The following is a 26,171-nucleotide window of genomic DNA, read 5'->3' as shown; positions in this document are numbered from 1 at the left end:
GTGCACGCTAAGTCGCTTCACTGTGTCTGACTCTGCGACCCACTGGACAGTAGCCTGCCAGGCTCCTCTGTCCCTGGGATTCTCCAGGCAAGGATACTGGAGTGGGTTTCCAGTTCCTTCTCCAGGGGATCTTCCCGGCCCAGGGATCGAACCCAGGTCTCCTGCATTGATAGGTGGGTTCTTTACCTTTAATGCCACCTGCAAAGCCGTAGATCAGCCCATTAGTTTAAACATTTTTTTTTGCTTCTCAAGTTATCTGGGGTGAAGAATCAAGTATTTTTTCTATCTTCAATTTCAATGAAATTTTAAAAAGAGCTGCAAAGTACACGGCAAAGTTTTCTGTTATTAATTTAACAGATGTAAGGTCTCTTTGACCCACTTTGTAGCCCAGGTGGCCTAGTGGTGAAGAGCCTGCCCACCAACGCAGGAGACATAGGAGACATAGGAGACCCGGGTTCCATTCCTGGGGCAGGAAGACCCCTTGGAGGAGGAAATGGCAGCCCACTCCAGTGTTCTTGCCTGGAGAATCCGGTGGACAGAGGGGCCTGGCGGGCTGCAGTCCACGGGGTCACAAAGAGTCAGACACGACTGAGCAACTGAGCATACACGAAGATTTCTAAGTGGTTTTGGATTCCTTCCTGCCGGTTTCTGTGCTTATCTCCCAGGGACCGCCTTTGAGCATCACGGTTCTGAAGGACCTTTGCCTCCTTGTGGGTTTGCGCAGTACGTCACATTTAGAACCTTCTAGATGTGACTTTGTTTCTGACTAGAAACCTGAACTCAGCTCCTGACAAGCTGACAGAGAGAATTTATCCAGATTAGGAAGCTTGCATGGCACACGTTTTATTGGGCCTTTGCTTTGGGCCTCCCTGTGTCTCTGTCCTTAAGCCCCACACCATTAATCTTCTGGGTTCCTGCTAAGTCACTTCAGTCGTGTCTGACTCTGTGTGATCCCATAGACGGCAGCCCACCAGGCTCCCCTGTCCCTGGGATTCTCCTGGCAAGAACACTGGAGTGGGTTGCCATTTCCTTCTCCAATGCATGAAAGTGAAAAGTGAAAGTGAAGTCGCTCAGTCATGTCCGGCTCCTAGTGACTCCATGGACAGCAGCCTTCCAGGCTCCTCCGTCCATGGGATTTTCCAGGCAAGTGGGTTGCTTCTGGGTTGTTTTCAGGCGAATGATCAGCTGTGCGCGCGCCCGGCCATCCTCCCTGTTGCACTGGATTTCAGGTGGACAAGCGTGGGCTTGTCGGCTGCAACCCCAGAGGCGCCTGCGGCCACCACATCATCCCTCCCTTCGCAGGGTTCTCTTCCTTTTCTCTGACTCTGCTTTGGAGAGTGCTTCCTTAGCTTCGGGAGAGGCTGTAATCTAACTCATCGTCTGTTTGCTCTGAAAGCCAGCGTGGACGTGCAGAGGCCAACTGGATCACCATCAGTAGCTGTGCTGCCGGTCCGCGAAGCCAGCCCGGCCTCTGCAGGGGTAAGTGCCGCCCTGCTGGCGGACGCAGATCGGGGTCCCTGGCTTTCGGTCAGCCTGCGTCCTTCCACCTTTCCTCCGCACAATGACGGGCATCGAGCACAGGTGCATCGAGTGCCTTTTGGTTCCGGACAAGACTGCGTCAGTGAGACTCTCGGTCGGAAACAGTAGGAACTACTTCTGAAAAACTTGGCAAAAGAAAAAAGTGAATGGATGGGAGGGATGGTCAGCAGCTCACAGAGCTGACGAAGGGTCTAGAGAGCGGCTGAGGGGAAGCAGGCAGGACGGAGGAGACCAGGGCGAAGCCACAGGCAGGGGCCGTCACCAGGGCCTGCACGCCCCTGCTCCGCTGGCCCGGCGCCCCACTGGGCCCAGCCCTCAGGATCCGAACACGAGCCCTCCTGTGGGCAAATGCAGGTCCCGAGCTTGGCTGACGCTGCCAGGACCTGGCATTTGAGAAGGTGGCAGGGGCTTCCACGAGCAGGCGAATGTGGACAGTGACCAACTGAGGGTCTTTGCAAGCGTCTCCCCCTGGGACTGCACTCTGGCAAGTCAGGGGGCCTCGTGTGTCCTGCAAAGAGAATGGATGCCCCTCCTCCAGGCCAGGATGGCCCGATCTCCACGACACTGGCGGTTTAGGGTGGGCTGTTCTCGGTGGTGCCGGGTGGGCCAGCTGCCTGTGTACTGGGGGACGTCGAGGAGCACCTCTGGCCTCTATTCACTGAGTGCATGAGCCGCCCCCTCCTTAGGAATGACGACCGATAGGCAACAGTATCTGCCCCTCCTGACTGCGACCCCCAACCCCATCAGAGGTTTTGCTAAAGTTCTGCAGTGCACATCAGAGCTCCTGGAGCAGAAACCCCCGGACCTGAGGTTAGAGCTTGCTTTTTAAAGTCTTCCCAGATGGTTTTATGCATGTTAGAGCTGAGTGCCGTGGATATGGGGGCTTTGTAAGTGGGGGCAGGGGAGGGTGGTTAGGGTTCCCTTCTAGAAAGGTCGCTCTGGCAGGCAGAGGAGTTTAGAAAGGCCGGGATGGAGGGGATGAAATCTGCGATGAAGGCTGAGGCAGACGTGGAGCAGAGAGACCAGATGTGAACTCTCGGGGGTGGGTCCCACAAGACGCACTGTGGATGCAGGGACAGGTGCCCGAGCACCCCTGGATTCCTGATTTGGAGGATGGTGTGATGTTTCCCGAGATTGGGACAATCAGGGTGACTCCCAGGAGAAGAGAAGGAGCTCAGAGTAGGATCCGTGGGGCTCTGGGAGCTGACGGGACCCCTTGATGGAGGCCAGTGTGGAGACGGGGTGTGGCGCCGTCAGCAGCCTGGGGGTCACCACAGAAGGAGCGAGACGGCAGAGCAGAGCCCTGTCAAGCCAGCGGCATGTGGGCAAGGGGAGGACCCGGGAGGCAGACGGAGGGGAGAGGCCAGGGACACAGGGCGAGGAGCAAGGGGCCAGAGCTGAGGGAGACCTCAGGAGTGGACCCCTGGCCAGGTGCCAGGATGAGGTGATGGACAAGGGCCAGGGGTCTCACACTCTGTGGACAGAAGTGGCCTTTGCAGGGGTGATTTTGGTAGTCATGAAAGTAGAAATCAAATCACAGCAGCGAAGAGTAAGGGGCAAGACGGTGAAGGAGGAGAATGCTGTCTTTAGGGAGAACAAGACAGTTGACAGCACTCCCCGGGAGCTGAGAGGCAAAGGAGGGCTTCTGTCTGTCCCTGAAGCTTTCCGCCACGTCGCCGACACAGTCTACCGCACGTGTGTAAGCCCATGTACTTTGACCAGTGTTGATATATGTCTGCACCTGTGAAACCGTCGCCACGATCCAAACGGCGCCTGTGTCCTCAGCCTCAGATCCCTGCTTTCTCCTGGGAAGTCTTCCCCCGGTCCTCCCCCGCCCTCCCCTCTCACCTCAAAGCAACCACTGATGGGCTTTTCATCATGATCCATTAGTCTGCGTTTTCCAGAATTCTATCCAAGCGGAATCCAAGCTGTTGGCTGTAACGTGTAAGGTTACTATAAACACACAGGGGCACAGACGCTCCTACACTTTCTTCTGGGTAGATACCTAGGCTTGGAAAGGGGATTCAAATCGCAAACTATGCTTAACTTTTTAAGAAACCAACGTGGCGGGACGTTTCACGTCCTCACTGGTCGGAGGCTGAGTTCCGTGCCCCGGCCCACACTTGGTGTGGCCCCTTTTTCAAGCTTAGCTGTTCTCTTGGGCCTCTGGTAGCATCTCATCCTGATTTTGATTTGAGCAACATGTTTGTTTACCAACCCTGGATCTTCTCTGCTGGGGTGTCTATTCACATCTTTTGTCCATTTAAAAATTTTGTTGTTTCTGGTGATTTTCCTCATTCAAGTCTTACAGGGTTCCTGCACTCGCTGTGTGTGTGTGTGTGTGTGTGTGTGTGTGTGTGTGTGTGTGTGTGTAAGTCACTTCAGTCATGTCTGACTCTTTGCAGCCTCTCCAGGCAAGAATACAGGCAATATTCTCCAGGCAATACTCCAGGCAAAATTCTCCAGGCAAGAATACTGGAGTGGATTGCCATGCCCTCCTCCAGGGCATCTTCCCGACGCAGGGACCAAACCCCTGTCTCCTGGGTATCCTGCATTGTCCAGCGGGTTCTTTGCCATTAGCACCACCTGGGAAGGCCCCCTCATTCACTGGAAAGGGATCAAATATTTAATGAGGAGAAATTATAAAAGGTTTAGAAATGCTAGGCTTACACAGACACCGCCATGAACGTGGGTTTCTTAAACAGTTTCCCTTCTCTGGCGTTTTTGCCTTCGTGAATGTGTCTTCTTTCTTCAATGGCTAAAGGATCAAAATGCAGACACCACAGCGTGAAGAAGCAGCAGGATCCGAATGGAAATCCTGAATCCACTTCTCGAGGAAACCGCGTTACAGCGCCGGGTCCCCTGGGTGCCTTTGTGGCCTTTCTCTCTTTTCATCTTGTTTCATCACCGGCGAGGGGGCAGGCCAGTCCCCCGTCCGCGATCCAATCCGGTGCGGAGGTTCAGGCTGTCTCCAAGGGAACCGGGACTGTCTTCCTGTTGCTTCCGCCACCCCCTCCAAGTCCTGTAAGCGCGTCTCTCATGTAACAGGAAAACACGCAAGAGGGGAGCTTTGCCTGCTGATGAGAAGAAATCACTCGGCCCGGCGGGTCTGCGGATGGGGGCTTCCCATCGGGCTTCCTCCTCCCCCGCTACTGTGGGGGTCAGGGGCCAGCGGTGCACGGAGGCCCCCAGACGGCAGATTCACAGGCCCAGCAGTGGGGAGCGACAGGACGCTACAAACGTGGAGGTGGTGGGAGCAGGTTGCCATGGCGACACAGGTGAAGGCCCAGTCGGCGCAGGGCCAGCCTGGTTTCTGTCTGCTTGTGGGTAGAGCATCCTCTTCTGGTTGGAGGGTCGTGCGAGCCTCTCCCAACCCCCCAGCCTCACAGTGACCTGTGCAGGAAAGGAGCTTCACACAGGGGCTGTGTTTGTCCGACTCAGAAACGTGTGATGACACGGTGCTCGCCCTTAGTATGTGAAATGCAATCTCTTCTCTCCTATCACATTTATAGTATACAGAGTATGGTGCATTATTTTCTCTTCTGTTCCATAAAAAATGATTCACTAAACTGAATGCATGACCCTAGCGGTTGCAGACTTGAGGTTTGGAAAAGTTCCCAGATTAATGGATAAACTTTCAGGTGCTTTCCTAAGCGTGGTCAGAGGCTCACTTGCTTCCTTTCCTCTTTGAGGCAGAAAGAAACAGAGGCACAGATTCACAGACTTTCCTCCTGGGGTCCCAGCTGAGCCGGCAGGGTCTGGGCAGCCAGGCCAGGGTCCTCCCCAATGTCCACTACCTCCCGGCTCAGGCAGAGAAGGGATGTCTCCAGTCGCAAAGGAGAAGTTTGTTTTTTAGCCAGTTTTAGCTGGGAAAGACTGAGGGCAGGAGGAGAAGGGGGCGACAGAGGATGAGATGGTTGGATGGCATCACTGACTCAATGGACATGAGTCTGAGCAAGCTCTGGGAGTTGGTGATGGACAGGGAAGCCTGGTGTGCTGCAGTCCATGGGGTCTCAAAGAGTCAGATATGACTTGGCCACTGAACAGCAAACAACACGAATACCGTGGCCTTTACTTGAGGGCTCTAACTGGTGTACGAAGGCACTAGCATGTGACTTCTTCCTTTTCCTTAAAAAATGTTCAGGGATAAAGGTCCATATTCTTGGTATTCCCAAATCTCCCAAAGCAATTCATCTCAAGTTTAGAATATTTTCTGGGAAGGTGTCCTCCGGTTTGTAAAGTCCACACACGTTGTCAACACATTTTCCTCTGGAAATGCATTTCAATTTGTCTTTATTTCTGTTTTTTCAACATTGAGTTCATTCAATTTAAATTTCTCTTTTTAGAATTTATTCTACCTGCTTCTGAGTCGTAGTTATTTGATGCCATAGTAAAGCAGTAGGGCCCCAGAATCATTAGTATAATTACTTATTGAAAAAATAAGACTTTGTAACGAAGCACAAAAGTATGAGAATTCTCACAGGAGTGTGATATTTATTTGAAATTGCACAAAGCTGGTTCTGTGCTTTCCTCTATTTTTTCTAGCATGCCGTTCTTTTCTTTCCTTCCGTCTTTCCTTTCCTCGCTTAATCTCTCTTTCCCTCTCATTGATTCTTGAGGCTGTGTGTGATTGTCTGTTTTGAAATGTCAGGAGTCTTTCTCTTTAGTCATTCACACTCTGGGCCAGTTAAACAGCTAGGCCATTCATCTTTCTGTCCGTTCCATCCTCACCCTCGTCACCTTCACAGCAACGGGGTCTAAGCTGCCCAGAGAACGTGGGCTGACTCAGCACAGGCAGGAATCCTGATGAAATTTGAGGAGACCACAGCGTCGTTTACAAAGCTTCCCTCCAAAGTGAAAACATAACAGCTCCTGGAGACCAGCAAGGGCGTGCTGGGCTTGGATGTGACAAGTGACGGATAACAATGCCACCTTTCTTCAGGAAAACAAGGCTTCCTGAGCATGTGGGGAGCCGCGGCAGTGGGCGGTGACCTCCTTCCGGGGGTGGGTTGGACAGGGACGAGAGAGGCGACCAGCTCACAGGGGCTCCACCAGCCAACTCCCCAGCTACCGAGCCACACTGAGCGCCATCAGGAAGGGAGCATAGCACCTGCCCAAAACAGAGAAATCCCATGAGTCATCGGCTTTTAAGGCAGAATCAGCCAACCTGCCGTGAAAGTGAAAGTCGCCCAGCCGTGTCTGACTCTGTGACCCTGTGGACTATACAGTCCATGGAATTCTCCAGGCCAGATGCTGGAGTGGGTATCCTTTCCCCTCTCCAAGGGCTCATCCTAACCCAGGTGTCCTGCATTGCAGGAGGATTCTTTACCAGCTGAGCCACAAGGGAAGCCCAAGAACACTGGAGTGGGTAGCTTTTCCCTTCTCCAGGGGATCTTCCCAACAAAGGAGTGGAACCGGGGTCTCCTGCATTGCAGGTGGATTCTTTGCCAGCTGAGCCATCCCATGGTGTGATGGTGAGCACTCTGCACCCTGAATCCAGCTGTGAAAGGCCAGCTCATTATAGTCCTTCTGAAGCAGAGACTGAGGTTCCCAAGTGCAGATTGCTTGGGTGCAAGGGCCTCGGAGCCTGCCGGAGCCCCTCTGCACACGGGAGTCCTGTCCTCTTGCACAGACAGCTGCCACCTCCCCCCGCCAGTTTCAAGAGCAGGCTGTGGGACTGAAGCTGGACCTGCACCTTGGGGGGACCCCCGTCCTTCACGGCAGGAAGTGCCTTGGCTGCACGGTTCCCTCGGGGGGAGCACCGTGTCCCCCAGTGTCCCCATGCTGGCAACTGGCTTTGCAATTGTTTTGGAAACTGGGACACTGGCTTTTATAGTTGCATAAACTCTCTTTCAAGGGCATAGCTCAGTCTGTCAAACTCTCGTCAGACAAGAAACTGGATCTTGGAGCTCTGGACTTGTGCTACCACGGAAACCTCCAGAAATTTCAAGTTGGTGGCATCTCATTATCTCAGAGATCATACCTGATGCTGAATAGAAGGAAAGCAACGTGAGAGCTGAAATGCGCGTGGGCCGCAGCTTTAAGAGTCACCAGCGTATTTGTGCATGTCATGTAATCACTATTGTTAAAGAAAGCTGTATTATTCCAGGAAATTAGATCCAGCTCCTTAAAATTTACAAATTACACACTCAAATTTTTTCAAAATAGTTACAGAAAAAAAGTATTTAATACTCTATCACACAGGAATCAGCATAATAAATTATAATGCTTTTAATAGCCATGACTTCAGTAAAGAATATTTTCTGTTGTGAAATACAGTTGGTATGAAAACCTGAATGTTAGTTGGTAGGGGATGAAGCAGAAATGCTGAAAAGTTGAAATGTGGTTTGCTAACAGTGAGATGAAGTTGCCGAAATCCGAGGAACCCGGACCCCACGGGGCCGCGAGAGTCTCCAGTTGAGGGTTGGCATCCGGTCTGTTCTCTGCGTGTGGTCTTCCTTCCTGTACAGTCTGCGCTGCGGCGACATCCGTGGGTCAGGGAGAGAGCCTCGCCTGCAGGGAAGGGACAGGCAGGTGCCTGGTGAAAACACACCTCCAGCACCATGGACAGGAACACAATCGTCCCTGGACGTGAAGCTGACCGGGGTCAGGGGCAGGTCAGGAGCTGGGGCGGGGTGGAGGGTGCGGATGGTGGTAAAGGGTTAAAGAGGAGGGTAAGGCTGAAGCCAGGTGCCCAGCGCTTCTTTTCTCAGGCTTCTGCAGGGCACAGGGCTGTCACCGGGGGATGCAAGCAAGACCAGGGAAGGGTCCGAGCACACAGTGGCCAGGGCACAGGTGCACGCGCACACACACACACACACACACACACATCATCAAGGACGGAAACTCGGCAGCATAACCCAGGCTGTGGCGTCCAGAAGGAGATCCTCCTCCAGCACGAGACAGCGGGTCAGGATGCTCAGAACTGCCCGAGAACTGCACTGGGGCTGGAGCCGGTTCCCTCTAGGGCGGGCCTTTGCTGACCTTTTGAACTGTGGTTTTCGAGAAGACTCCTGAGAGTCTGTTGGACAGCAAGGAGATCCAACCAGTCCGTCCTAAAGGAAATCATGCCTGAAATCTCTTTGGAAGGACTGATGCTGAAGCTGAAGTTCCAATACTCTGGCCACCTGATGAGAGAACTGACTCGTTGGAAAAGACGCTGATGCTGGGAAAGATTGAAGGCAGGAGAAGGGGACGACAGGGGATGAGATGGCTGGATGGCATCACCGACTTGATGGACACGAGTTTGAGTAAACTCTGGGAGTTGGTGATGGACAGGGAGGCCTGGTGTGCTGCAGTCCATGGGGTCGCCAATAGTGGCACACGACTGAGCGACTGGACTGAACTGAACTTGGTGACCTTTCAGGAACTCCTTGGGTTGGCCAACTTTGCACGAGAAGCTTGAGATCTGCTGCCGTGAGAGTATTTGCAGCCAGCAGGGAGCCAGGGCCACGAGGCCACACACAGCTGCACGAGGCTGTTGGGAGGAGCGGGTATAACATGAGGGACACGCAGCCCCTCTGTCACCGCCTGAAGCAGCTGGAAGATGTGCTTCCCAAAGGTGCCGGCCACCCGGGCGCGGAGACCGCAGCCCGGCTCAGAGCCTGGGCCGTGCCGGCGTTTCCCGCATCCCCACTTCCTGGACAGTCACTCTCGCATGGAGGGGGTTCTGCCAGTTTGCACAGTTATGCCAATGCACCCAGGGAGGTGCCCACAGCTCAATGACGAGCACAGGTCGGGGGCTGTTAACCGGGCCGATACCGGGAGGTCCTGGCGAGGCCGAGCCTGAGGGCCGTGCCCGGGGCCCGAGTGCCGGAGCTGGGGGGCTCTCCCGCCACGGCTGCCACGTGTGTCTGGCCTTCCAGGTCTCTGACCCTGAGGGGACAGAGCGTCCACACTGACGGAACTGCAGTGTCCTTGATCTGTGACCTTAGTATTATTATTTTTTTCCTCAGAATTTAACAGTTTGGGTTTCTCTTTTCTTCACCTTAACTGCATTCATAGCACCAACTCTCAGGTCAAAAGCTGACAGGATATTCCATGATTTTAAAAATAGTTTTTCCTCCAGTGAAATGGGTAGTGTACCCAAATGTCAGATATGGGTAATATATTAGTTTGCTGTAACAAAGTGACACAGAGTGGGTGTCTTAAACACCAGAACTTTATTGTCTCATACTTTTGGAGGTCAGAGGTCTGCGGTTAAGGCTTGGGTAGGGCTGGTTCCTGCCTTGGCGCTGCCCCCGGCCCCCAGTGATGGAGGGGATTCTTGGGGCTCCTGGGCTGTAGCTATGTCTCCCCGAGTCTGTCTTCACCTTCATGTTCTCCTGTGTGTGTGCGTCTGAGTTTCTCCTGTATGCAGACACTAATCATGTGTGATCTGGGGCCCACTCTGCTCCAGTACGACCTTGTCTCAACTAATTACGTCTCCAACCACCCTCTTTCCAAGTGAAGTCACATTCTAGGTGCTGGGGCTTAAGACATCAACCCACAAAATTTTGAAGGTGATTCAACCCACCAGAGTTGCAGTCAAATTATAGTTGCCATTTTTCCTTCTTAAACTTGAGCCTGTTTTTAGCATAGCGTGTACCCAGAATTCAGATTTTCAAAGGTTAATTCTGTTATCAGCAGCGGGCTCTGTGGAAGCTGTGAAGACAAAGACGTGAATTTCACAGCGCCACGCTCATGCGGGTTCACAGCACTGCGCTCACCTGGGCTTCAGTCCTGTTTTGACAAGATCGCCGTGTTCAGATGAAACAGCAGGAAGTAACGTTTGGGGTCAGCGTGATGGTGGTTTCTCTCTGTCGGCCTCCATGAGCGCATCCGCAGCACGGGTGCTTGTGAAATAGAGGGTCTGAGTTTATCTGAGCTTTAATCGCATGTGACACTTCCTGAGAGTGAAAATGTCAGTCCCTCAGTCTGACCCTGTGTGACCCCGTGGACTGCAGCCCGCCAGGCTCCGCTGTCCACGGGATTCTCCAGGCAGGAATCCTGGAGTGGGGTGCCATGCCCTCCTCCAGGGGATCTTCCTGGCCCAGGGATTGAACCCACGTCTCCTGACAGTTCATATCTGTTCCTGTTTCAAGATTTTCTTGCTCTGAGGCTCTCTCACTTCTGTTACCATGGCAAAGCCCAAGACTTCTTAGGGAGACGTTTATTGAGATCTCATATACTTTAAATAATAGCTTTACAAGCATCGAGAGAGTTGGACGTGAAAAGAGCTCAACTATTTTATTTCATGGCTGAGTTTAAACACATCAAGATGCTCGGCGTCCCTGGGTTACTTCAACAGGAAGCTGCTGCTTCTTGCCTCTGACGGGGTTAGGATTTTCATGAGAGCGGCCGGGGCTCTCATCAGCTTCCAGATTCTTTTCTTCTCTGAGCCGCGTAACACACACTCAGCTCCAGGACCATGTACGGGTGCCTCCTGTGGGCCAGGCCGCATTCTCAGGAGAGACGCAAGAGGTGAGCAAAACAGGAATCCTCGGCCTCGCGGGCCTCGATTTTGCTGGAGGGAGACAGGCACGGAGCCAGAAAAGTCAGCTGTTGTTTACTCAGTCATGTCTGACTCTTTGTGACCCCAGGGACGGTGGCCCGCCAGGCTCCTCTGTCCGTGGGATTTCCCAGGCAAGAATACCACAGTAGATTGCCATTTCCTTCTCCAGGGATCTTCCCGACCCAGGGATCGAAACCCTGTCTCCTGTATCTCCTGAATTGCTGGTGGATTCTTTACTGCTGAACCACCAGGGAAATCACTTGTTAATATAAATCGGGTAAAAACACGCACAAGTAAATTACATAAATAAAAAGTTTGCCATGATGTGACGAGCAGAGTGGAGGAAAATGAATCAGGGATGCACCTGAGCACCGGGGTAGGGGAGGCCCAGCAAGAAGTGTGCTGGGAGGGGGCGGGATGGGCCCGCGGGGCAGACGTGGGCACAGACCTGCCTGGGCGAGCTCCCGGGCAGCGGTTGCCAGGCTCCCGGGCCTGGGCGTGAGCTGGGGCCCTGGGGCGCAGGTCACGCGGGCGGGGAACTTCCATGGCAACAAGCCTCTGGGAGAGAAGAGGTGACAGAGCCCTGTTCTGAAAGGGCAACGGGGGGCAGCCTGGGGGCCTACACAGTGGGAGCGGGCTCTCAAAGCCCCTCTGAAGCGACCAGCCCAGAAGCTCCCTGGGTTTGTAAAGCACCTGCTGTTTGCAGCCTTGTGTAGGCTATGAGGGCAAGGGAACAACAAAGTCACTCTGACCAGGACAGGGTCTTGTCCCGTGGGAGGAGGACACACACATGTTTGCACCACACCCTGCAGACACCCACATGCACACGTGTACACACATCACACGCACACACACGCACGTACACTACATGCACACACGCACACATGTACACACATCAGCACACACGTGCACACATGTGTACACACACACTTGTGCACACATACACTTAGACCAGGTCAACACTGCCAACCTGGATGAGCTACAGTACCATCACGTGAGATCTGATGACGGGTGATTACATTTCTCACGTCTGTGAAAGTACAAACATCGGAAGGTGAGGCACAGAGAAGGAAACCACGTTACGTTTTCCATTCTTGACGTAAAAAAGCATCCCACCCACAGCAAGCTGCCCCCCACAGGCACTCGAGTGGCTGTAATAAGAAAGGACAGACCGTAACGAGGATGTGGAGAAATCTGAGCCCTGTGTGTTACAGGTAATGAGGTAAAATGGTGCAGCCACTTTGGAAAGTAGTTTACAGTTCCTTAAAAAGTTCAGCCTCGAGTCACCACATGACCCAGAAATTCCACTTCTAAGCATATACCTAAGATAATAGAAAATTTATGTTCACACAGAAACTTGTACATGATTTTCGTAACAGCGTTATTCATAAGAGTTAAGCGGTGAGAACAACTCTAATGTCCATCAAGTATGAATGGACATCAAAATCAGCCTCTCCATACCGTGGAATCCCAGTTAGCCATAAAAGGGAATTATGTTCTTATATATCTGGTGTGGCACAGACGAAACTTGAAAATATTACGCTAAGTGAAAGGAACCAGACGTAAAAGACTACATGTTGCACGGTGCTACTTGTTTGAAATGATTCTATCTGTGTGAAATGTCCAGGCTAGAGGTCTGCTGGGGTCTGAATCAGGTTGCTGGGACTGCCCTAACGAAAGACCACAGTCGGGGCAGGGGCTTAGACGTTTATTTCCACACAGCTCTGCAGGCTGGCTCTGCAAGGTCAGAGTGTGGGCAGGTTCGGTTTCTCCTGAGGCCTCTCTCCTTGGCTTGCAGACACTTGCCCACCCCGCGTGTCTTCACGTGGGCTTTCTCTGTGTGCCTGCACTCCTGGGTCTCTCTGCGTCTGAATCTCCTTTTCTTATACGGGCAGCCATCAGGTTGGATCGTCTCACTTTAATGATGACTTCGTGAAGCCTCCATCTCCACATACAGTCACACTCTGAGGGGCTGAGGTCAGGACTCCAACACCAGGCATCTCTGTCCCGGGGATTCTCCAGGCGAGAACGCTGGAGTGGGTTGTCGTCCCCGCCCCAGGGGATCTTCCCGACCTAGGGATCGAACCCCTATCTCTTATGTCTCCTGCGTTGGCAAGCAGGTTCCTTACCTCCAGAGCCACTTGAAGCTAATGGACAGGGTCTTCCTTTGGGATGTTGAAAACGGTCTGACGCTGATTCTGGTGATGGGCGCACAGCCTTGCCAGTACACTGAGAGACGCTCAAGTGAACTCTTTAAAGGGATGAGTTTTATGACCTGTGAATTATATGCCTCAGTTAAAAACAATCTTCTGCCAACCTCCAAAAGAGGCTAATGCAAGTGCCCAGTGGAAGAAGGACATGCGAAATGAGGGCAAAACTTAAGGAAGCGTTTCCTGCAGCCTGCAGGACCCCCGCGGGCTGGTTTCCCAGTGCCTTTGAGCAGCCACCTGCTAAAGACTCCACGCTGTTGCCAGGATCCAAATTCCAGGAAGGGGAAAATGCTGAGACATAAAACAAAGGCTCGCGGTGGCTGAATTCCCCGGGCTGAGCCCTGGTGACTCAGAGCTTCTGCGGGCGGGGCAGGTCTGGAGCCGGCACTGCTATGCCACGAAGAGAATCCCTCTGCAGCGTCCCCTGGCCTGGTCCTCCGAGCGTCTTGCGTCCACAGCTGCCTTGTGCAAAAGCCATCATCCCTGTTCTGCCTGCCCCCTGGGAGCCTGGGCGGGGGCTTTGTGGAGCCCCTTTCTGCTTGACGGAGCCCCAAGCCTTGGGGACACAGGGCCGCTCACTGCGGCTGACGGCTGTCTCTGCCATCTGCCTGCTCATCCTTCCAGCTGCGCCTTTGTACAAACCGAATACCGCAGCCTTCTTGCAGCATCGTAGGGAACCATGTCTTGTGAAGTGTAGGAAAAAAACTCAGGGTGAAAGGGGGCTTAGAATAACAGTGATCTCCAGCCGCAGTCTGATGCAATTCTCCTCAGGTGTGCCTTAATAGGTCACGAATCTTGAAAGATCATGAGAAACAGCTAATGGAAAGAGCCTCCGCAACAGACATTTTCATTCTGCTGAAGACCACGAAGCACCGCACGTCCTGCTGGAGGAGGCAGTAACCGCTTACGTCACGAGCTGAATCTGCGGCCTTTACCGTCTCCACATAACGCCCTCAGTTCCTGTGCGACCACACGGCCAGGCCGTTCTTAGTGGCAGAAAATATCCCTGTTGTGTGGATGCTAAAAGTCTATATTCTGGCAAAAGTTACACTTTTAAGAATGTGAATTTGCAGTTTCTAACAAACCTTTCAGAAAAAGGTCACTTTACCTGAGCGCACATGAAAAATTCACGCAGCTGGTCGTCATCCACGGTCACAAAAGAGAACATGAGCTGAAATCAGCCAATAATGTGGAAAATCCAAGGACCTCGCGTATTCTGAACTCTTTCCCTGCCCGAGTCACTGGCTCTGGTAGGGGTGGCGGCTCCTTGGTCCCTGGCGCCCTCTGCAGGAGGAAAGGGGAAGTGACGAGAGTCAGCAGGACGTCTGGATGGCGCGAGTGAGCAGGCGTGGGGACAAAATCAGCCGTGAGCGCACCTGCGGCCGGGGTAGCATCTGCGCGCGTGATTTACGCGCCAAGAATTTCAGGTTGAGAAGCCTTCAACCAGAGAAGACACACAACATTCTTTCATAGGACGACTTACCGACATAAAGAGACCAGTGCTCCCTGATTTTCAAAATAGTTGTTTGGTTGCTAAGTCATGTCTGGCTCTGCAATCACATGGACTGCAGCATGCCAGGCTCCTCTGTCTCCCACTATCTCCTAGAGCTTGCTCAAATTGATGTCCATTGAATCAGCAGTGCCTTCCAACCATCTCATCCTCTGTCATCCTCTTCTCCTCCCGCCTTCAACCTTTCCCAGCATCAGGGTCTTTTCCAGTGAGTCAGTTCTTTGCATCAGGTGGCCAAAGTGTTGGAGCTTCAGCATCAGTCCTTCCAATGAATATTCAGGGTTTATTTCCTGTAGGATGGACTGGTTTTATCTCCTTGCTGTCCAAGGGACTCTTAAAAAGTCTTGTCCAGCACTGCAGTTCAAAAGCATCGATGCTTTGGCATTCAGCCTTCTTTATGGTCCAACTCTCACATCCATACGTGACTACTGGAAAAACCACAGCTCTAACTATATGGACCTTTGTCAGCAAAGAGATGTCTCTGCTTTTTAATACGCTGTCTAAGTTTGTCATAACTTTCCTTCCAAGGCACAAGTGTCTTTTAATTTCATGGCTGCAGTCACTATCTGCAGTGATTTTGGAGCCCAGGAAAATAAAAATTTTCACTGCTTCCACTTTTTCCCATTCTATTTGCAATGAGAAGATTGGACTAGAGGCCATGAGCTTAGTTTTTTGAATGTCAAGTTTTAAGCCAGCTTTTTCACTCTCCTGTTTCACTTTCATCAAGAGGCTCTTCAGTTCCTCTTCACTTTCTGCCATAAGGGTGGTGTCATCTGCAATTTTTAGGTTGTTATTTCTCCCAGAATCTTGATTTCGGCATGATTCATCCATTCCAGCGTTTCTCATGATGCATATAAGTTAAATAAGCAGGGTGACAATATACAGCCTTGACGTACTCCTTTCCCAATTTGGAACCAGTCTGTTGTTCCAAGTTCTAATTCTTGCTTCCTGACCTGCATACAGATTTCTCAAAAGGCAGGTCAGGTGGTCTGGTATTCCTATCTGTTTAAGAATTTTCCAAAAAAAAAAAAAAAAGAATTTTCCACAGTTTGTTGTGATTCACACAGTTAAAGGCTTTAGCGTAGTCAATGAAGCAGTTTAGTTCAGTTAAATTGCTCAGTCGTGTGCAACTCTGTGACCATACTGAGTGAAGCAGAAGTAGATGCTTTTCTGGAACTTTCTTGCTTTTTCTATGAGCCAACAAATTTTAGCAATTTAATCTCTGATTCCTCTGCCTTTTCTAAATGCAGCTTGAGCATCTGGAAGTTCATGGTTCATGTACTGTTGAAGCCTAGCTTGAAGGATTTTGAGCATTTCCTTGCTAGTATGTGAAATGAGTACAATTGTGCAGTAGTTTGAACATTTTTGGCCTTTCTTTGGGATTGGAATAAAATCTGACCTTTTCCAGTCCTGTGGCCACTGTTGAGTTTTCCAATTTTGCTGGCATATTGAATGCAGCACTTTCACAGCATCATCTTTTAGGATTTGAAATAGCTCAACTGGAATTCCATCACCTCCACTAGCTTTGTTTGTAGTGATGCTTCCTAAGGCCCACTTGACTTCACATTCCAGAATGTTTGGCTCTAGGTGAGTGGTTAGGTTTCTGGGTCATTAAGATCTTTTTTGTATACTTCTATATATTCTTGCCACCTTTTCTTATTATCTTCCGCTTCTGTTAGGTCCATACCATTTCTGTCCTTTGTTGTGCCCATCTTTGCATGAAAATGTTCCCTTGGTGTCTCTAATTTTCTTGAAGAGATCTCTAATCTTTCACATTCTATTTTTCCCAAATAAAAGCTATCAATTTTCCCTCTGGAGACAGATACATGAATTATAAAGTTTACATGAAAAATAAATAAGTAAAAATCTATGAGAAAATCTTGACAAAGAAGAATTTAGGTTGGGGGAAGGGTCTAGCCCTTCCAGGCATTAAAGCAAGTGATAAAGTGTCTATAAATGCAGCAAGGTAGCATTAGCACACTATTGGGACAGAACAGAAATCAAGGAGTCAGCCCAAGAGCCACAGAGATTCAGGGTGGTAAGTGCGTCCTCTTAGGCCTTACTGGGAGAAACGACGGGCTTTCTACTGAGTGACGTGGAGACACGTGGACAGCCTCTGGGAAAGTGTAGATTAGATCCATACCCTGTGCTGGGGCTCATCCCAGAGCTTCAGAGATCTGTGAGCCAAATGTGAAACCACCAGTGTCTGCAGAGGTGGTTGGTGGTGTGCCCCGTTACCCTGGACCTCCACGCGTCAGGTGCCGGGTTCTGGGGCTGTTCCCACCAAGGAGCTCACGTGCTGTTCCCACCACCAAGAGCTGTGGGTCTGGTGGTCCGCCACGGGAGTCGCCTGCATGGACACTGCGCGTGTCCGTTTGCTGGGGGTCCAGGCTGTGAGGGTCCACACGGTGGTTCACAGCACTGGGCATCCGGCATCCCAACTCTTCAGAGAGGAAGGGCCTTCGCTGAGGCGAACTTCCTCAAAGGTGAGAGGATTAAACAGGACATAAATTCTGAAAACCACAATTTTAAAAGACACCTGCACGCTGGTGTTCATCCCAGTACTACTTACGATAGCCAGGACACGGAAGCAACCTACAAGTCCATCGACAGATGAATGGATAAAGAAGTTGTGGTAAATATATGTGATGGAATATTCCTCAACCATAAAAAATAATGCATTTGAGTTAGTTCTAATGAGGTGGATGAATCTGGAGCCTATTATATGGAGTGAAGTAAGTCAGAAAGAGACAGAGTGTGTTAATGCATATGCATGGAATTAAAAGGCGCTTGCTCCTTGGAAGAAAAGCTATGACCAACCTGGACAGCATATTAAAAAGCAGACACATTACCTTGCCAACAAAGGTCCATCTAGTCAAAGCTATGGTTTTTCCTGTGGTCATGTATGGATGTGAGAGTTGGACTATAAAGAAAGCTGAGCGCAGAAGAATTGATGCTTCTGAACTGTGGTGTTGGAGAAGACTCTTGAGAGTCCCTTGGACTGCAAGGAGATCCAACCAGTCCATCCTAAAGGAGATCAGTCCTGGGTGTTCACTGGTAGGACTGATTCTGAAGCTGAAGCTCCAAAACCTTGGCCACCAGATGTGAAGAGCTGACTCACTGGAAAAGACCCTGATGCTGGGAAAGATCGAAGGCGGGAGGAGAAGGGAATGACAGTGGATGAGATGGTTGGATGCTATCACTGACTCGATGGACGTGAGCTTGAGTAGTCTCTGGGAGTTGGTGATGGACAAGAAGCCTGGTGAGCTACAGTGCATGAGTCGCAGAGAGTCTGACATGACTTAGTGACTGAACTTTAACTGTATGGAATTTAGAAAGATGCTACGGATGAACCTATTTGCAGGGAAAGAATGGAGACACAGATGTAGAGAATGCACCGTGGACACAGTGGGGGAGGGAGAGAGTGGGATGAATGGAGAAAGCAGAATTTGCATACATACACTGCTGCTGCTGCTAAGTCACTTCAGTCGTGTCCGACTCTATGCGACCCCGTAGATGGCAGCCCACCAGGCTCCCCCATCCCTGGGATTCTCCAGGCAAGAACGCTGGAGTGGGTTGCCATTTCCTTCTCCAATGCATGAAAGTGAAAAGTGAAAGTGAAGTCACTCAGTCATGACCAACTCTTAGCGACCCCATGGACTGCAGCCCACCAGGCTCCTCCGTCCATGGGATTTGTGTCAAATAGACTGCTGGGACAGCTGCTGTATATTAATAACGCAAGGAGCCGAGCCTGCCACTCTGTGATGACCGAGAGGGAGTGGGCACATTTGTGTAATGAGGGCTGAGTCACATTGCCGTACGGAAGGCACCAACACAGCACTCAGTTCAGTTCAGTTCAGTCACTCAGTCGTATCCGACTCTTTGCGACCCCATGAATCGCAGCATGCCAGGCCTCCCTGTTCATCACCATCTCCCAGAGTTCACTCAGACTCACACCCATCAAGTCAATGATGCCATCCAGCCATCTCATCCTCTGTCGTCCCCTTCTCCTCCTGCCCCCAATCCCTCCCAGCATCACAGTCTTTTCCAATGAGTCAACTCTTTGAATGAGGAGCTTCAGCTTTAGCATCATTCCTTCCAAAGAAATCCCAGGGTTGATCTCCTTCAGAATGGACTGGTTGGATCTCCTTGCAGTCCAAGGGACTCTCAGGAGTCTTCTCCAACACCACAGTTCAAAAGCATCAATTCTTCGGCGCTCAGCCTTCTTCACAGTCCAACTCTCACATCCATACATGACCACAGGAAAAACCATAGCCTTGGACCTTAGTCAGCAAAGTAATGTCTCTGCTTTTGAATATACTATCTAGGTTGGTCATAACTTTCCTTCTAAGGAGTAATCGTCTTTTAATTTCATGGCTGCAGTCACCATCTGCAGTGATTTTGGAGCCCAAGAAAATAAAGTCTGACACTGTTTCCCCATCTATTTCCCATGAAGTGATGGGACCAGATGCCATGATCTTCGTTTTCTGAATGTTGAGCTTTAAGCCAACTTTTTCACTATCCTCTTTCACTTTCATCAAGAGGCTTTTAGCTCCTCTTCACTTTCTGCCATAAGGGTGGTGTCATCTGCATATCTGAGGTTATTGATATTTCTCCCGGCAATCTTGATTCCAGCTTGTGTTTCTTCCAGTCCAGTGTTTCTCATGATGTACTCTGCATAGAAGTTAAATAAGCAAGGTGACAGTATACAGCCTTGACGTACTCCTTTTTCTATTTGCAACCAATCTGTTGTTCCAGTTCTAACTGTTGCTTCCTGACCTGCATACAGATTTCTCAAGAGGCAGGTTAGGTGGTCTGGTATTCCCATCTCTTTCAGAATTTTCCACAGTGTATTAACACAGCACTGGAAAAATTAAAAACCAGAAGAGGCAAAAAGCAGCAAGAATTTAAAGTGCATTTACACCCTGGCTTCGATAACAGTGATGCTCAAGACAGGCAAGGTCTTATGTGAGATGGCCCTGCTCTTCCCGACAGGAGCGCTCTGGAGCGCGGTGGACAACAGCCCACCGACCGCCGGGAAATCTGTCTCCTCGTTGGAAAGGGAGCATCTCCTCCGGTCCTGCCTCCTACTTGCCCTGAGCAGCGGGTGATGGGGCCACCTGTCCCCCGCTGTTTCCTCCCGAATGCTCCCGGGGCCCAAACATGTCCTTTTTCAAGGTTAGGTAGGGGGGATACGTGTGATTCTCAAAGAGGACCCTAAATTACTCGTGGCAGTAGGTTATGTCCTGTATTATATGCTTCTTTTTTGGACTACTCGATTATAAAACAGTAAGACTAATGCTTCTGCCCGCTTGTGGGTATCAGCCCTGTTTGTTTGTACTTAAAGCTTGTCGTGTAGAACTTTTCTGAACTGAAGAATCATCTATGGTGTAAACTAAAAGGATAAGGACGTATTTGATTTTTTTAAAAAATCATAAAGTAACCAACCTTACTGATGTGTAATTTGCACACAGCAAAAGTCCACCCATCTCAAGTGTGCCCGCGGATGACTGTTGATGAAAGTGTGACTCTGTGAGCCTTCACACCAACAGGATGTAGACTACTCTCTCCCCAGTGAGTCCCTGGTGCTGTGGGCCTTGTTTGAATGATCAGCTCCTTATTCTGTATCGGGATGTTTCTTTCAGCGCGACCTTGAGCTCCACAAGGACAAGCGCAGACCAAGGGATGCTCTCTGGGTGAAGATGCTCCAGGAGAAAACAGAGACTCAGCAGAGGCAGAGGAAGACCCCCGGCCTCGGCTCTCAGCGGGATCTGGAGAGCCAGCAGAGAGAGGTATCTGTGGTCTGCCGTGTTTGCAGGACGGAGCCACGTGCTGCCGTTGTCGCGCTTGGGGAAGCGCCCTTCAGGCCTCAGGTTCGCAGCAGGTGCCGGGTCCAACTTCACCTCCTCTCGATCACACGCAAGCCCTTCCCGTCGCGTCTTATCCCGACCATTTCCCAGGGGAGAGCTTGGCTGGTAGAGGTCAGGGAGCTGCCCCCAGGCGCAGCTTTGCAGTGCCAGAGCCGGGGTGTGCCCAGGCCGCTGGCTACTCCTCACTGCCCTTGGCAAGATGCGCTCTCACCAGCTTTCCCCTCACCCACGACCCCTGCTGCCTGCTCCCCGACAGTCCAGGCCCACAGTCCAGGCCCATTTTGAGTGGAGCTTGCCCAGGACTGGCTCCTTCCTGCCTCTATCTCTGAATTCCTCCTCGGAGTTGCCATCTCAAGCCTCTCCAGAGAGGCTACCTGAACATTTCAGACATGTTTCACATGCCTTCCCGACTCCAGGTTTCTTCCCAGTTGATGGCCTGCCTGACTGCAGGGGGCCTGGGCCTTCCCACCATCCCGCCCTCTTCAGGAAGCCTTCATCTGCTCCCAGCAGCTCCCAAACACACACAAACTTCTCCCACACCATTTTTAATAATCCAACACAGTTCCTTTTTATTTTTCAGTCAGTTCAGTTCAGTTGCTCAGTCCTGTCTGACTCTCTGGAACCCCATAGACTGCAGCACGCCAGGCCTCCCTGTCCTTCACTGTCTTCCAGAGCCTGCTCAAATTCATGTCCATTGAGTCAATGATGCCATCCAACCATCTCATCTTCTGTCGTCCCTTTCTCCTCCCACCTTCAATCTTTCCCAGCATCAGGGTCTTTTCCAATGAGTCAGTTCTTTGCATCAGGTAGCCAAAGTACTGGAGTTTCAGCTTTAGCATCAGTCCTTCCAATGAACACCCAGGACTGATCTCCTTTAGGATGGACTGGTTGGATCTCCTTGCAGTCCAAGGGACTCTTAAGAGTCTTCTCCAACACCACAGTTCAAAAGCATCAATTCTCCAGCACTCAGCTTTCTTTATGGTCCAACTCTCACATCCATATATGACTACTGGAAAAACCATAATCTTGACTGGATGGACCTTTGTTGGCAAAGTAATGTCTCTGCTTTTTAATACACTAGGTTGTCTAGGTTGGTCATAGCTTTTCTCCCAAAGAGCAAGAGTCTTTTGATTTCATGGCTGCGGTCACCATCTGCAGTGATTTTGGAGCCCAAGAAAATAAAGTCTGTCACTGTTTCCACTGTTTCCCCATCTATTTGCCATGAAGCAATGGGACCGGATGCCATGATCTTGGTTTTTTTGAATGTTGAGTTTTAAGCCAGCTTTTTCACTCTCCTCTTTCACCTTCATCAAGAGGCTCTTTAGTTCCTCTTCGATTTCTGGCATAAGGTGGTGTCATTTGCGTGTCTGAGGTTGTTGGTCTTTCTCCCGGCAGTCTTGAGCTGCACCAGGTCTTACTTGCAGCGCACGGGGGCTTCTGTCTCTGCTGCAGCAGGCGACATGTTTTAGTTGCAACATGGGAGCCCTTGGCTGTGGCTTGTGGGATCGAGTTCCCTGACCAGGGATCGAACCTGGGCCCCCTCCATTGGGAATGCAGAGTCTTAGCCACTGGACCACCGGGGAAGTCCCTCACAAAGCTGCTTTTGAAGTTCGCTGTCTTCATGCCTCAGGTTGACCACCAGAGCCGCCAAGGCCTGAGTTCCATGGATCTGATCTGGGACCTTCCCTGAAGTACGTGCTCAATGCAGCTTGCACCTCCAAAGCAGTTACTTTGTGCCAATGAGAGACAAATAACTTAAAAAACCTAAAAAAGATAAAAAAAAATAGATTCGATGGTAAGATGGGAGAGGATACAGGCTGTGGAAAAAATGGAGGGCAGGTTAAAGGATATCTGGGGTGCTAGGGAGGGCGGCCCTGCGGGTCTCTGGGTCCAACCACCCTGGAGAAGAGCAGGTGCCAAGGCCCTGGGGTGTGGTAAGCAGGGCACAGTGAGGACCCCTGGGTGCTGGGAGAGCCGGGACGCGGTGGGCAGGGGCAGGGCGGGGGTCCCGGGCCTACGGGCCAGACGGACTGCGACTTTTACTTGGGGTCCGAGGAGGCGCCGCCGCAGGGTTTTAGCAGAGAGTGGGGGCGACCGAGAGCAAGCTCACAGGTAATTCCCAAACTTCGGAACCCAGCTAATGCTGCCACATGTCTGCCGCTCGCTGTTAGGGTGCCCTCAGGGGTATCTGTGTTGCGGTTCCCTGGGACGCGGCACACCGAGGGCTGGAGTGTGTCTGGAACTCCCTCAGCTCCTAACACACGGCGGTGTTTTCACATTTTGCTCACGCCACTCGACCTGTGGGATCTGAGCTCCCCAAGCTGGGACTGAACCGAGCGGAAGTGCGGAGTCCTAACCCCTGGGCCCCAGGCAAGTCCCTGGGGGCACCTCTGTGAGGCTGCGGGGAGACACCGAATCCAGAGGGGCGCCCGGGCCACGCAGCTCCCATTTATACATGGTCGGGGCCGGTGACTGTTGGGACCCAGACCCAGGCTCCGGCAGGCCTCGGAGGAGGGAGGAGACCCACAAAGGAGCAGCTTGCCCTCAGTGGTGGGAGAGTCGGGTCCCCTCGGAAAAGGTGCTGAAGGCCTCCCGCAGGGACCGGAAACAGGGCCTGTGAGCACGTGAGTAGTCAGGGTGGGCCGTCCTGGTGGGGGCCTCGTCCAGGAGAAACGGTGTCCTACGAAAAGGGGACACTGGACACAGGTGTGGGGGGTCCTGTGAGCACGCGGCAGAGACTGGGACGCGCCTCCCGCGGCCCCCAGGACCGTCCACAGCCCCGAGGGCCGGAGGGCCCGATGGATCCCCCTCAGTGAATCCCCCTCGGCCCTGGGGTCAGACTTCCGGCGTCCACGCCGGCCAGAGAAGCCGCGTCCCTGGTTCTCCGCCGCGTCGGTGCCGCCCCCGGTGCAGGCTCTCTCTAGCGGATGTGGGCAGCCTCCTTGGGGGGGTCTGTGTGCGTTTGCTGGGAAATCACACAAAACCTCGTTTCCCCCGGCAACCTCGTCCGCAAACCGCCCGGCTCTGCACCGTATGCGGAGCACTGTCCCCGGGGTCGCCTCCCCGGGGCCCCCGGCCCTGCCCGTCCCTGCACAGCGGGGGCCCTCCTGCCCGGCCTCCATCCATCTGGCGCCACCGCGGTCCCGTCGCTGCCCCATGGCCACGCTCAGCCTGGCCCGGGCACTGCCCTCCCCGCCAGGCCCACTCGCTGCGCCTGGAGCGCCCGGACAGCGCCCCTCTCGCGCTCACCCCGCCCCCCGCGCCCTCGCCCCCCTCGCTGTGCCTGCCCCCCGGGTCCTCCTCCTTTATCCGAAGCCCCAGCCACCCCTCACGCGCCAGATCACCACCCAGTCTATCTCCCCGCTGGTTCCCTGGGAGGGAAGCCTTTACCTATGTGCTCCGTCTTGTTCCCCAGTGTCTCCCAAAAGCCCTGAACAGTGTCTGCCGCGGAGGGGGCGTTTAAGCCGTGTCTTCGGAGGAATTGAGCAGCTGCGCGAATAGGGAGCACTTATGTTTCTCTGAGGGCTTCCCTGGTGGCACAGACGGTAAAGCGTCTGCCTACAATGCGGGAGACCCAGGTTCGATCCCTGGGTCGGGAAGATCCCCTGCAGGAGGAAATGGCAACCCACTCCAGTACTCTTGTCTGGAAAATCCCATGGACGGAGGAGCCTGGTTGGCTGCAATAAAGAGTCAGACACTACTGGGCGACTTCACTTTCACTTTCAGTGTTTCTCTGAAGTGTGCTTATAGCTGATGGCACAGCATTGGCTGAGGTTGAACGGCTTCTCTTATCTACCAGTAAGCAGTCTGTAAAAAGACAAGGGCTCGACCTGGAAATCGTGGGTTTCCTCCACCACTGGCCCTTGCCCCACCCCCACCTCGGCCCAGAGGCTTCATCCCGTGGAGCTTTCTAGGCGTTTCTCTGGCCCCTCCAAGGAAATCCAACCAGTCCATCCTAAAGGAGGTCAGTCCTGAGTATTCATTGGAAGGACTGATGCTGCAGCTGAAACTCCAATACTTTGGCCACCTGATGTGAAGAGCTGACTCATTGGAAAAGACCCTGATGCTGGGAGGGATTGGGGGCAGGAGGAGAAGGGGACGACAGAGGATGAGATGGTTGGATGGCATCACCGACTCGATGGACATGGATTTGGGTAAACTCCAGGAGTTGGTGACGGACAGGGAGGCCTGGCGTGCTGTAGTCCATGGGGTCTCAAAGAGTCGGACATGACTGAGTGACAGAACCAAACAGAACTGACTGAACTGGCCCCGCAAGAGCATAAAAATGTCCTCACCCCACTGCAGAGGAAGCTCCAGGCTGCATCCCCTTTCATCCGAGAGTCAAATGGATGCTGAGAGCAGTGAGTCTCTGAGCCTGGACCGGGGGAAAGACCCTGGGGAAGCAGAGCCCCAGGCCTCCCAGACCTGCTGAGTCAGCTTCTGGAGGGGCCGGGAAGTGGGGGGGGGGTGCCGCTGGGGGCCGCACACCGTGGGCTGGAGCTCCAGGTGACTCTGGGGGGGCCTTGCTGCCCATGAGCAGAGTTGAGTAAACAGTAGCACCTGAGGACTTTGAAGAGGATGCTCACAGCTCCAGAGAGGGCCTTGAAGTGGAGACCGAGAAAGAGCTTTGCTCTCCGCCCAACTGGAGGTCAGACCCGTATCCATTCCCAAGCACTGGGGTCCCCTACCTCCCCCCACACCGCGACCCCCCTCCCCCACAGTGACGGGGCACCTTGATGGGATTAAAAAAATACACCCAAGCCCTTTCTGTTGACAATACTTCGTGCCAAATACCACTGTCCTCGCAGGAGAGGCTCATTTGCATTCTATTAATATGTGCATAAATGTTGTCTGGTCTGAGCCCAAATACACAGACTGGGGAATCAAAGGGAACCTCTTCCCACCTTTTGCCGGCTTCCTCCCGAACAGTTATTTGTTCTAAAACAACTTCCTCAGCAAATTTCCTTTCTAAAGGAAACTCCTCTCCATTTTAAAGGAAAATTACCCCTTATTCCCTGCTCCTTAACCGATTTCTGACAGGGGGCCCTAATGAGGGTGGGAGATTGCAGCTGGCATTTTTCCTGCCCTCCTTTTTAAAGCTGTGGGTGAGGTTCTTGAGAAAATATTCTGAGGAAATTTAGTGACTACAAAGGACTTGCCTTCTGTGTGGAATTTATACGAACACCTAACTAATGCTTTTATTCTGGGGCGGGGCAAACAATTACTGAGGTGCCGTAGACTTTGAACCAGGTCCTATGAGGGAATTATAAAAAGAGCTCTAGTTTATAGACATTAAAGAATAGGTTTCCTGCTCAAAATAGCATGCCATCGCTAAAGTAGATTAAAAATGGTATGGAGAGCAAAAATAGGGGGAGAAAACCACCCAGCTTTTAATAAAATGTTTAAAAATATTTAATAATGTTCAGCAAATATTCTTGGTAAATTTTGCATGCTTCCAAGAAGTTAAAATAGGCTTTTGGGGGGGACAAAAACTTTCTGTCTCTGAGACTGAATTCATTAAAGATCTTAAGGCTTTAGTGGACTTATTT

General features: G+C 52.0%; 1 non-coding gene across 1 annotated transcript; it reads right to left on the bottom strand.

The window, feature by feature from the left end:
• Positions 1–22,132: 22,132 nt before the first annotated feature.
• TRNAG-CCC (transfer RNA glycine (anticodon CCC)) lies at positions 22,133–22,205 on the bottom strand. The gene has a single exon. It is a non-coding gene; the product is annotated as a tRNA-Gly (tRNA).
• Positions 22,206–26,171: the final 3,966 nt, after the last annotated feature.

Source organism: Ovis aries, chromosome 8 (assembly GCF_016772045.2).
Source record: "Ovis aries strain OAR_USU_Benz2616 breed Rambouillet chromosome 8, ARS-UI_Ramb_v3.0, whole genome shotgun sequence".
Lineage (NCBI taxonomy): Eukaryota > Metazoa > Chordata > Mammalia > Artiodactyla > Bovidae > Ovis > Ovis aries.
Note: the sequence above shows the minus strand (reverse complement) of the source record. Positions and strands in the feature narration are given on the sequence as shown.